This window comes from Melanotaenia boesemani, chromosome 22, assembly GCF_017639745.1.
Source record: "Melanotaenia boesemani isolate fMelBoe1 chromosome 22, fMelBoe1.pri, whole genome shotgun sequence".
Lineage (NCBI taxonomy): Eukaryota > Metazoa > Chordata > Actinopteri > Atheriniformes > Melanotaeniidae > Melanotaenia > Melanotaenia boesemani.
Window position 1 is genome coordinate 716561 of NC_055703.1, and position 9415 is coordinate 725975.

Here is a 9415-nt window from a genome sequence, read left to right on the forward strand (position 1 = left end):
TTATTAGCTGGAAATTTCATCCACACAGAACTGGTGATCTTCTAAAACGGTTCCAAAAGTGAATAGATGTGACAGCCTTTTCCTGTCCATGCTTACCTTGTGTTTCCCTTAAAACACATGCACAATAGTTTTGCGTTTGTTCAGCAGAACCTACTGAGCAGGCTCCTCTACCACTGCCATTAACAAGTGGACACAGAACAGGAGACGCCAGTGTTTTCAGTTTCATCAATGTTTGAGCTGTTTTCATCCTCATCTATAAATATTACGAAGATTAGCTGGTGGCTATGTGATACAACAGATCACTGCAGTTTTCCACATTTCACAACGTTCTCCTGCAATGTGGTCGTTATGGAGTCGAGACTTACCTGAAACAGAAGTTCCACATCCTCAGTCTTCAAAATGTATCCTTCCCTGCATGAAGCTGTTTACCTGCTTCTTTCTTTGCTTCTTTGTTGGCAGTGGCTAGACCTGTGCAAGGTCCATCTCTTCTTCTATTTTTGGTGTAATTCTGTGGTGTTGTTACATTTAGTCTCTGTGTAAATGTGTCTTTAGAGCTTCTAGCTGTTAGCAGTGTTGGGAAAGTTAATTTTCTAAATGAACTAGTTCAAAGTTCAGTTCACACATTTTAAAATGAACTAGTTCATTTTTTCCAGTTTTTCATGTTGCTGCGAGCTATTACCCTCAGAATATGGCATTTTCTTATTGTTGCCACCCATTCAGCCCACGCTCGTAGCAGCTGAAGCTTTCACTCCTACAGTATAAAAACATGAGGATAAATAGCTTGAATGGTCGTTTTTAATGAGGAATTATTAAACTAGCTGAGGTAGGAACCAGACTGAGCTAGGAAATAAATGATAAACCTCAAAGTGCAAAATATTTAAACATTATTTATCTTTTTATTAAGTCACTTTCCATTTTTTGTGATGTGTTTTTTTCTGATTTGTTTGTCCAAATAAAAGTTCTTGAACTTGGGTCATAAAAGTGCAACATTCAGGCCAAATGAAGACGTAAAAATCAAAACAAAAAATACATGAAAGACCATATGTCTCCATTAGTCAAGTTCCTGAAAGCTGAGGGCTCCTCTTTCCTCAAAGGTTCCAGGTCTGCAACAACATCCTGAAGGCAGTTTTCCAGCTGCAGCTGGCGATGAAGCCACCGGAGCTGCTGCTACTGGACGCCGTCATTTAGTTCTTGCTGGTAGAGGATCTGCTGTAGCACGCCAATGCCAAGTCTTTAAATAGTTTTTAGTGACATTTAGTTCACGTACCTTGAAGGCTAGCCGGGTGCTTTATTTCAATCCACCGTTTCAGGTTTCTGTTGATGCTGTTAATGTCTGAAGTTGCTTTTTGACAGCCAGCGGGGCAAAGTTTACACGAAAAGGCCAGATTTCTCTATCCTGGATCATCACTGACCTTTTCAATAAAAATTTTTTAAGTGATAATACGAAGATGCTGCAGTGATCATTGAGGCAGAGGTGGAGCTGCTGCCTTCAGTGGATTTTGCCTCCATGTTTTGCAATTTGATGGCGCATGCGCGGTGCGGCTCTGTGGTGGCTGGTGTTGCCAGATGTGGCGTTTTTCATCTTTATATTAAGGGCTGTTTATGATGTGTTTTAGCTGGGATTTTGCCTGGAAGGCTCCATGGAAATCTGGATCTCTCTTGAACAAAGTTCAGCTGTGAGAGAACGCCATTCACAAACGCCAGAATGAGCGTGTTCACAATAACGTTCATCAGGCAGAATTAGAGTTTGTTCAGTTCATGTTCACCCAAAATATGAACGCGTTCATGAGCGATCACTCAATGAGCTCTGAACACTGGCTACTAGCCTCACCATGGTAATGCACAGCTGAGGCTACAGATGAATGCATGAGAAACCGCCCATATTGAAAAACTAGTCACTTCAATTCAATTCAGCCTTATGTGTATAGCCACTTCACAACAATGTCATCTCAAGGCTTTACAGACAAAACTGAGCTCCTGAGAGCGACGTGTTCCTTCACAGTTTGTAGAAACAGTCTGCATGCCTCGCTGCTTGATGTTTATACACCTGTGGCCATGGAAGTGAACACCTGATTTCAGTTATTTGGATGGGTGAGTGAATACTTTTGGCAATATAGAAATTATATATATATATACATATATATATATATATATCTCACTCAAGTTGAACACTGACAGATTCCAACAATTGGCCAATCAATCCCTACAGAGAACAGATTGTGATGTGGAGGGCATGCCATGTTAGTACATCTCTCTTCAGGGGGGCTCAAAGACCCAGTCCCATGCTGACCTCATAGTTTACATCCCCGCTGCTGATGTGTCCTTGGTAGGAAAACAGTCTATATCAGCTGAGAAAGAAAAATCTATCAGTATCAGGGAAATGGAGTCCACAGCAGAAAGGATCTTTAAACCGGCTGAACGCCGTCACTCTTATTAAAAATCAAGGTGTTTTTCAGAGAGAAATGCGGAGTTCTTACAGTCAGTCTCTGACTCACGCAACAGCAATCATTTATTTTTGAAAATGAAAATGTGGATAAATCCTTCATATAAGCTCCATAAGTCCCAACAGTTATTTATCTGGTCCACAGTCTAAACGCTACACAATGCTAAATCTCTCCTCTGTATTTACTGGAATAACTTCACTCCACTGAGCTGAACTTTATTTTCTTCTTTGGTTCACTAATCCATAATGAGACATCCAAAAAAAGACTCATTAAGAAACATAATTACAAACAAATGATTTTATCTACGATTATGCAATCATATGTGGGGTTTGAGTAATGAATATCAGGAAAAAATGTGGCCTCAGAGGCACATTTTAAATTTGAGTGGGGAGCCATTAGAAAATAAAGACATAAACATGAAGTGGGATTGATGGTCATGTTAGAAGGTCTGTAAATATATTTTTGGTATTTCTATCAGCCTCGCTTCATATGCTTCATTCCCATCAGCGGATGAATTCTCTTCAGACTGGAAGTGATTGAAACTGTGTGCAGAGCAAAGCAGATCCATCCACAGTACCTGCTGCTGCCATGTCACATGTCAAACATCACGTCAGCTGTGGGACACCTGAAGCAAGAAGATCTGTGCTTTCTCTGAACGCCATCCATGCAGCAGTTCTCCAGTCTTGGCAAAGTCCTCCACAGACTGTAAACTGTTCATTCATATTCATATGGGATTATTTAGGTGTACATGCTGGGTTTTCTCTGGCACATACGTACAGAAATACAAGCACACGCAGTGATGAGTGCGTCAGGGTAACGTGGGGTTCAGTATCCTGGTTAGTGTGATGTGTGAGCTGTGGATGCTGAGGATGGATCCACCCAGCTGCTACGCTACAGCTGAGAGTATCACCTCTTCACCTGAATTATGTTCCACCTAAAAAGAAAAATTAAAGACAGATCAGCTTTCCAGCTGCATAAACAACACAATACAACTATACAATACCATTAGTTTATAGTACTTTTTCCTTGATACTGATATCAATACTTTTGCACATTAATAAAAATAATAAAAAAAATCACGATTACACTGTGCATTAATATTTGTATTGCAAAGATAACATAAAGTATGAATAAACTCATGAACATAAATAGTTAAAAGAAATGCTTATAAACTATGACATAATAAATCAATGAACAGAATAAATGAAAACAATATAGAAATAAATATTGTAGAAGTGATAAAATTATTGGACCATAAATTAATTTATTGTTTACATTTATTAACTTTGATTAAATGGAACATAAGATATAACAATAATATAATAAATATAATAAAAAGATAGCACTCAAAGACCTGTATCAAAGCTGTAAAATATTAAAACATCATCGTCACCAACACTAGCATCATCATGACATCATGACACCTGATAGGCTGCCGTGGTCATGTGGTACAGAGGAGAACATCACACACAGACACATAAAATACAGCACAGCAGTATCTTATTACCTAAGAAAGGACTAAATCCGATAATTTGACAGGCAGATATGGAGGCAAGTATTGATACGCCCCTTCCTGCATCAGACTTAACAGATAAGTAATGGTTCAAGAGAGAAAAACATGGTTAAATTCTGTTGTTCTGATTATTATTCTGACTATAATCTGATCTGACATCTACATCCACTTCTGAAGTTTAACATTTGAGAAAAAAACAAAAAAAACATAGAAAATAAACCTTCAAAACAGACCACATGTGAATGTTTTCCTCGTTTTATGCCATCCTGGTTTTCCTCCGCTGGCAGCATTTCTGTAACGGAAGACGTAAAATACGGGTCTACATGCACAGACTGGTGAGTACTGGGGACAAATCTAGGTGTGTTAATCTGATTTCTTATACCCAGATAACTACCATTATCTGATAAAGGATAATCAGATTATGGTGTCTACATGATCACTTGTATAATCTGACGTTATTAGACTCCATCTGTCATTCTAGACTTCACTCAATCTTCGAATCCAACTTTTTTTAGTTTAATAAAACATCTCCACCCTTGTTATGACCCCCTGACTGTGCTAAGAAACCTTCACCCATGCCTTGATAACCCATCCACGCTATAAAAATGTCCTGTTTGGGTCACCCTGCAAAACCCTGGACAGATCCAGTACGTAAAAGCTGCCGGGCTTTGAATCTTTACCGACCCCAGCACATCTCAGCCCTTATTCACATTCCAGTCAAGTTTCAAATCCATTAAAAAAATCCACCTTCTCACCTATAGATCCCTTCATGCCCTGGCTCCTCAGTCGCCCTCTGACCTCCCTGACCCTTATCCCCGCCCTGGAGGCCGGCCTGCTCTCTATTCCCCGAGCCAGACTGAGCTAACAGAGACAAACCTTCCTGCTGATATCCACCAGAACATCTGTAGAAACCTCTCAAACAGTATCTGTTCAACTGCACTCCCCCATCTCGCCTTCTTCAGCTCTTTCCGGCTTGTTTTGATCCAAGGTGTCCTTTGTCAACATAAAAGACGACTATCCTTTGGAGACCTGCCATAAACCATCCTACTGAAATAAAGAACTTTGAAAGATGTGGTGGAAAAATATAGTTACGCTTTCTCCTGCCCTGATACGAGGAGTACAGTTTAGGACCCGGTTTGCATCTTTCCAAGACGCCAGTTGCTCATTATGTTGGATGCTAAGATGGGACTGCCATCAAGGAATAGTCTTCCATTACTTTTATTACTGGTGCTGGAAGTTTGTTTTGTTAAAACTAACAGCTAAAAATAGTCTAGTGTAGAGGAGACGGGATGGAGGAGGTCAACATGAAAAAAAAGATGGATCCGACACCTGACTGGGAGCAATGTAATCTGAATTATTTTTTTTATTTTTTATTTTTTTTTTTTTTTAACCTGTCTTGTCCAGCATCGTTGCAAACAGAATGATTGTCTGGCTGCCGTCTGGTGCTGGGCAATTTTACTCTATCAAGCAGGGATTTATACTACATGTATAAAGTCCCTCTTGATGACAAGAGAAACTTTATTAAATCAGACTCTTAATGCTGGACTCGACCGGAGGGGACAGAGAGAGAGAGAGAGAAAAGAAAGTAGAGAGAAGAGGGAGGGGAGAGAGAGGGACAGAAAGGGTGTGGGGAGTGCGGGTGGGGACTTGAAACATCATACAGAAGACCATGTAATCCATACTACTTGCAACATATATAGCTAAGATCATCCTAGCCAGTAGGTCATTACACAACTAGTTGATAATAGTAACAATAATAATAATAAGAGTAAGAGTAATAATAATAATAAGAACAGAAATAATAAAAAAAAGAAAAAAAAATATGATAATAGATATAAGTGAAACTGCTGTATTCAAGAACACGCGCAGAGAAACCTGTGTGGATGTGTTGGAGAACTCGGCCACACGGCGACGCAAAGACTGTGTGGAGACGTTCAGGAAGGAGTGACCATGCAGAGTGATCATGCAGATGCCACCTCACTTGAACAGAGGCCAGAGTCAGGCCAGCGGTCCCGAGACCCAGGCCACCAGCCCCCCCGCAGGCAACAGATCCCGACCGGTCCACAGAGACGACCACTCGCCCGTCCAGTAAGGCAGCAGCAGGAGACCCCAGCAGGAGCCGCCCCACGGACACAGGGCACCGGCCCCGGCGGGCCGAGGCCAGCAGTCCCCGACCCCACCGGGCACCGGCCGCCCGGGACAGACGGGGCAGAGGGCCCGGGCCCAGGAGCGCAGGGACACCCCCCTCCCCCACAGGCCGAGGGCCAGCACGCCACCCGGGGGGACCCGGCCCGCCCAGACGGCCACCACCAGAGGCCAGCCCCACACCCCAGCGCCCAGCCGCACACCCCGAGAACCAGTCCTGCCCCCCCCCAGACCAACACACACACACACAAACACACACACTCTCCTTCCACTCCTCCATTCATCCTCCCACGCATACACCATTCAACCCTCACATACTCTGTCCTCCCACACACACACACCATCCTTCCACCATCCATCCTTCCACACACACACCATCCTTCCTCCCACACACTCACCATCCTTCCACCATACACTCTCCCACACCTACCCCATCCTCCCACACACACATCATCCCTCCACCACTCATCCTCCCACACATACACCATCCTCCCTCTCATACACCATTCATCCACCTTCACACCTCCCACACACACACACACACCATCCTTCCACTACCCATCCTCCCACACATACATCATTCTCCTACACATACACTGTCCTCCCTCTCCTACACCAAACATCCACCTTCACGTACCCCATCCTCCCACACACACACACCACCCCTCCATCACCCACTCTCCCAAACATACACCACTCCCCCACACACACACCATCCTCCCTCCCATACACCATCCATCCTCCCGCACACACACCATCCTTCCACCATCCATCCTCCCACACACTCCCCCATCCCTGCACCATACATTCTCCCATACATACCCCATCCTCCCACACATACATCATCCCTCCACCATTCATCCTCCCACACCCACACCACCCCCCCTCCCACACACCACGCATCCACCTCCACACACCCCACCCTCCCACACACCATCCCTCCACCACCCATCCCCCCACACCCACACCCCTCTCCCACCCACACACCACCCCCCCCCCAACACACACACACACAAACACCATCCCCCCACCACCATCCTCCCGCCACCCCACGCTGCGGGGGGACAGCCCCAGCCAGGAGGCGAGGAGACACGAGCCAGGCCCCCACCCCCCCACCCCGCCCCCGCCCCCCACTCCCCACCCCCAAAACAGCACCTTCCCCCCAGGGCCGGCAGCCAAAACCCCCCGGGACAGCCCGCCTACGCCCCGGGCCAACGCGACAGGCCACCCGGCCCGCCCCGCCCCCGGGCCATCCATGGAGACAGGGGCGCTTGAAGACCCCATCCCCCCTCCCTCCCCCACTAGTGATGGAATATATTATGTGCTGTTTGCAATTAAAAAAAGAGGGTTAAAATTGGGGGGCAGTAACTGCATTGAGGAGGGGGCGGGGCCACCTGAGCAGTCCCACCCACCTGACCTCGCATGTTCCACCCCCCAAAACGTGTTTGTATGTTGCAAATGTTATTTGTGCTCAGTGACTAAGTGGAATTAAAAGCTGGGAGGCATGCTGCCGCTCGGCGAAGCAACGGGGCCACTATGATGACCCCCCTGCCCCGCCCAGCGCAACAAGCACACCCCCCACAGCCCTACCTGTGTATGTAGTGAAGAGTGGGGGAGGGGAGGGGTCAGGAGATGTAGGTCCAGAGGGGAGTAAGCCTCCCCCCTGGAAGACGACCCGCCAGTGGCTTAGGGCGCCCCCGTCCCCCGCCGGCCCCGAAGGGCGTCACAGGCCCGGAGCAGGCACCCCAACCCAGGCACGCCACGAACCCCCCCAGGGGCCAGCCACCAGCCCAAGGGGCCACTTTCCTCTTTCTGAGTGGGAGGGGGGCGAGGCAAAGGAAGGGAACCCCAGGCCCACGCCCCCAACACCCGGCCAGGGCGCCCCCCAGAGGACACGTCCTAACCCCCTGCAAACGCACACACACTTTTTTTTTTTTTTTTTTTTTTTTTCCCCCCCAGCCACTCACACACCCTCTCACACACCTCTATACACCAACACCTCAATACGTGCACATACCTCCACACACACACTTCACGCACATACCTATAAACACACACACCGGTGCCCACATACACACACACTCTCATACATACCTGCATATACACGCATGGACCAACCCCCGGCACGGCACATCCGGACGTGCCCAGCCCCCCCCCCAGCAGCGGCAGACCCCCCACCCCCAGGAGAGGGGGGAGACCCGACACCCCAGAGCCCGGGGCCCCCACCCGGCCCACCCCGGGCCCGACCGGCCACCCGGCCAGGGGCCGACGGACACCGACCCAGGCACCCCGGCAGCCACCCCCCACCGCCACGAGGCAGCCCCACCCCGGGGCCCACCCAATGCCGCCCGCCCAGACCGGAACCCCCAGCCGACCCAGCAGCGGAGCAGCCGAGATCCCCACCCAGGAGACAACCGGAGACCCGAAGCCACCAGGGACCCCCCACCCATATCCACCCCCATCCCAGCGAAGCCGCAATCCTCCACCTACATTACGTGATGTAGCCAGTCACAGGGGACCAGAGGGAATGAAAGTCATCTGATTGGTTCCTGGAGGAAGCAGACATTGTCTCAATGCTGATGTGATCTAACAGGAGATTTCTAAACTGCTGGATAGACAAATTATTCTTATCTTTCCAGTTCACAAGAATAGTTTTCTTTGCGATGCATAAGACTGCGAGGACCAAGTTTATGGAGTGTATTCCTATGTTAGTGTCACCCAGGTCGCCCAGTAGGCAAAGTGTGGGGTTTGCAGAAAAACTGGTTTTAAACCATTTTGAGAGATCTTCACACACCTTAATCCAGAACCTTTGGACAGGTGTGCAGGACCACAGCGCATGGATGTAGCTATCAGAAGTGTTCTCAGAGCAGTGTGGGCAGATATCTGATGGTGAAAGGCCCATCCTGAACATCCTGTGTCCTGTATAATGAGTTCTATGGAGAATTTTGAATTGTATTAGTTGTATATTTGAATTCTGAGTCATTTTAAACGTGTTTAAACATATTTGTGACCATCTTTTCTGATCAAAGTTATTAGATAAATCATCTTCCCATTTTGAAGTTGGGAGAGATATCCTGTCTTCTAGCTTTGCAAGTAATCTATATATTTTTGATAATAATTTTGGAGTATTAAGATTCAAGAATTCTGCTATTCTGACAGGAAGCTGCAAGTCTAACTGTACAGGGGTATACTTCTTACATATAATTGATTTTAGTTGGTGGTACTCTAAGAATTTATTGCTGTTGATTCCATACTGTGAGACAATTGTGTTGAAAGATACAAAGTTTCCATTTTCTATTATCTGTCCTAACTG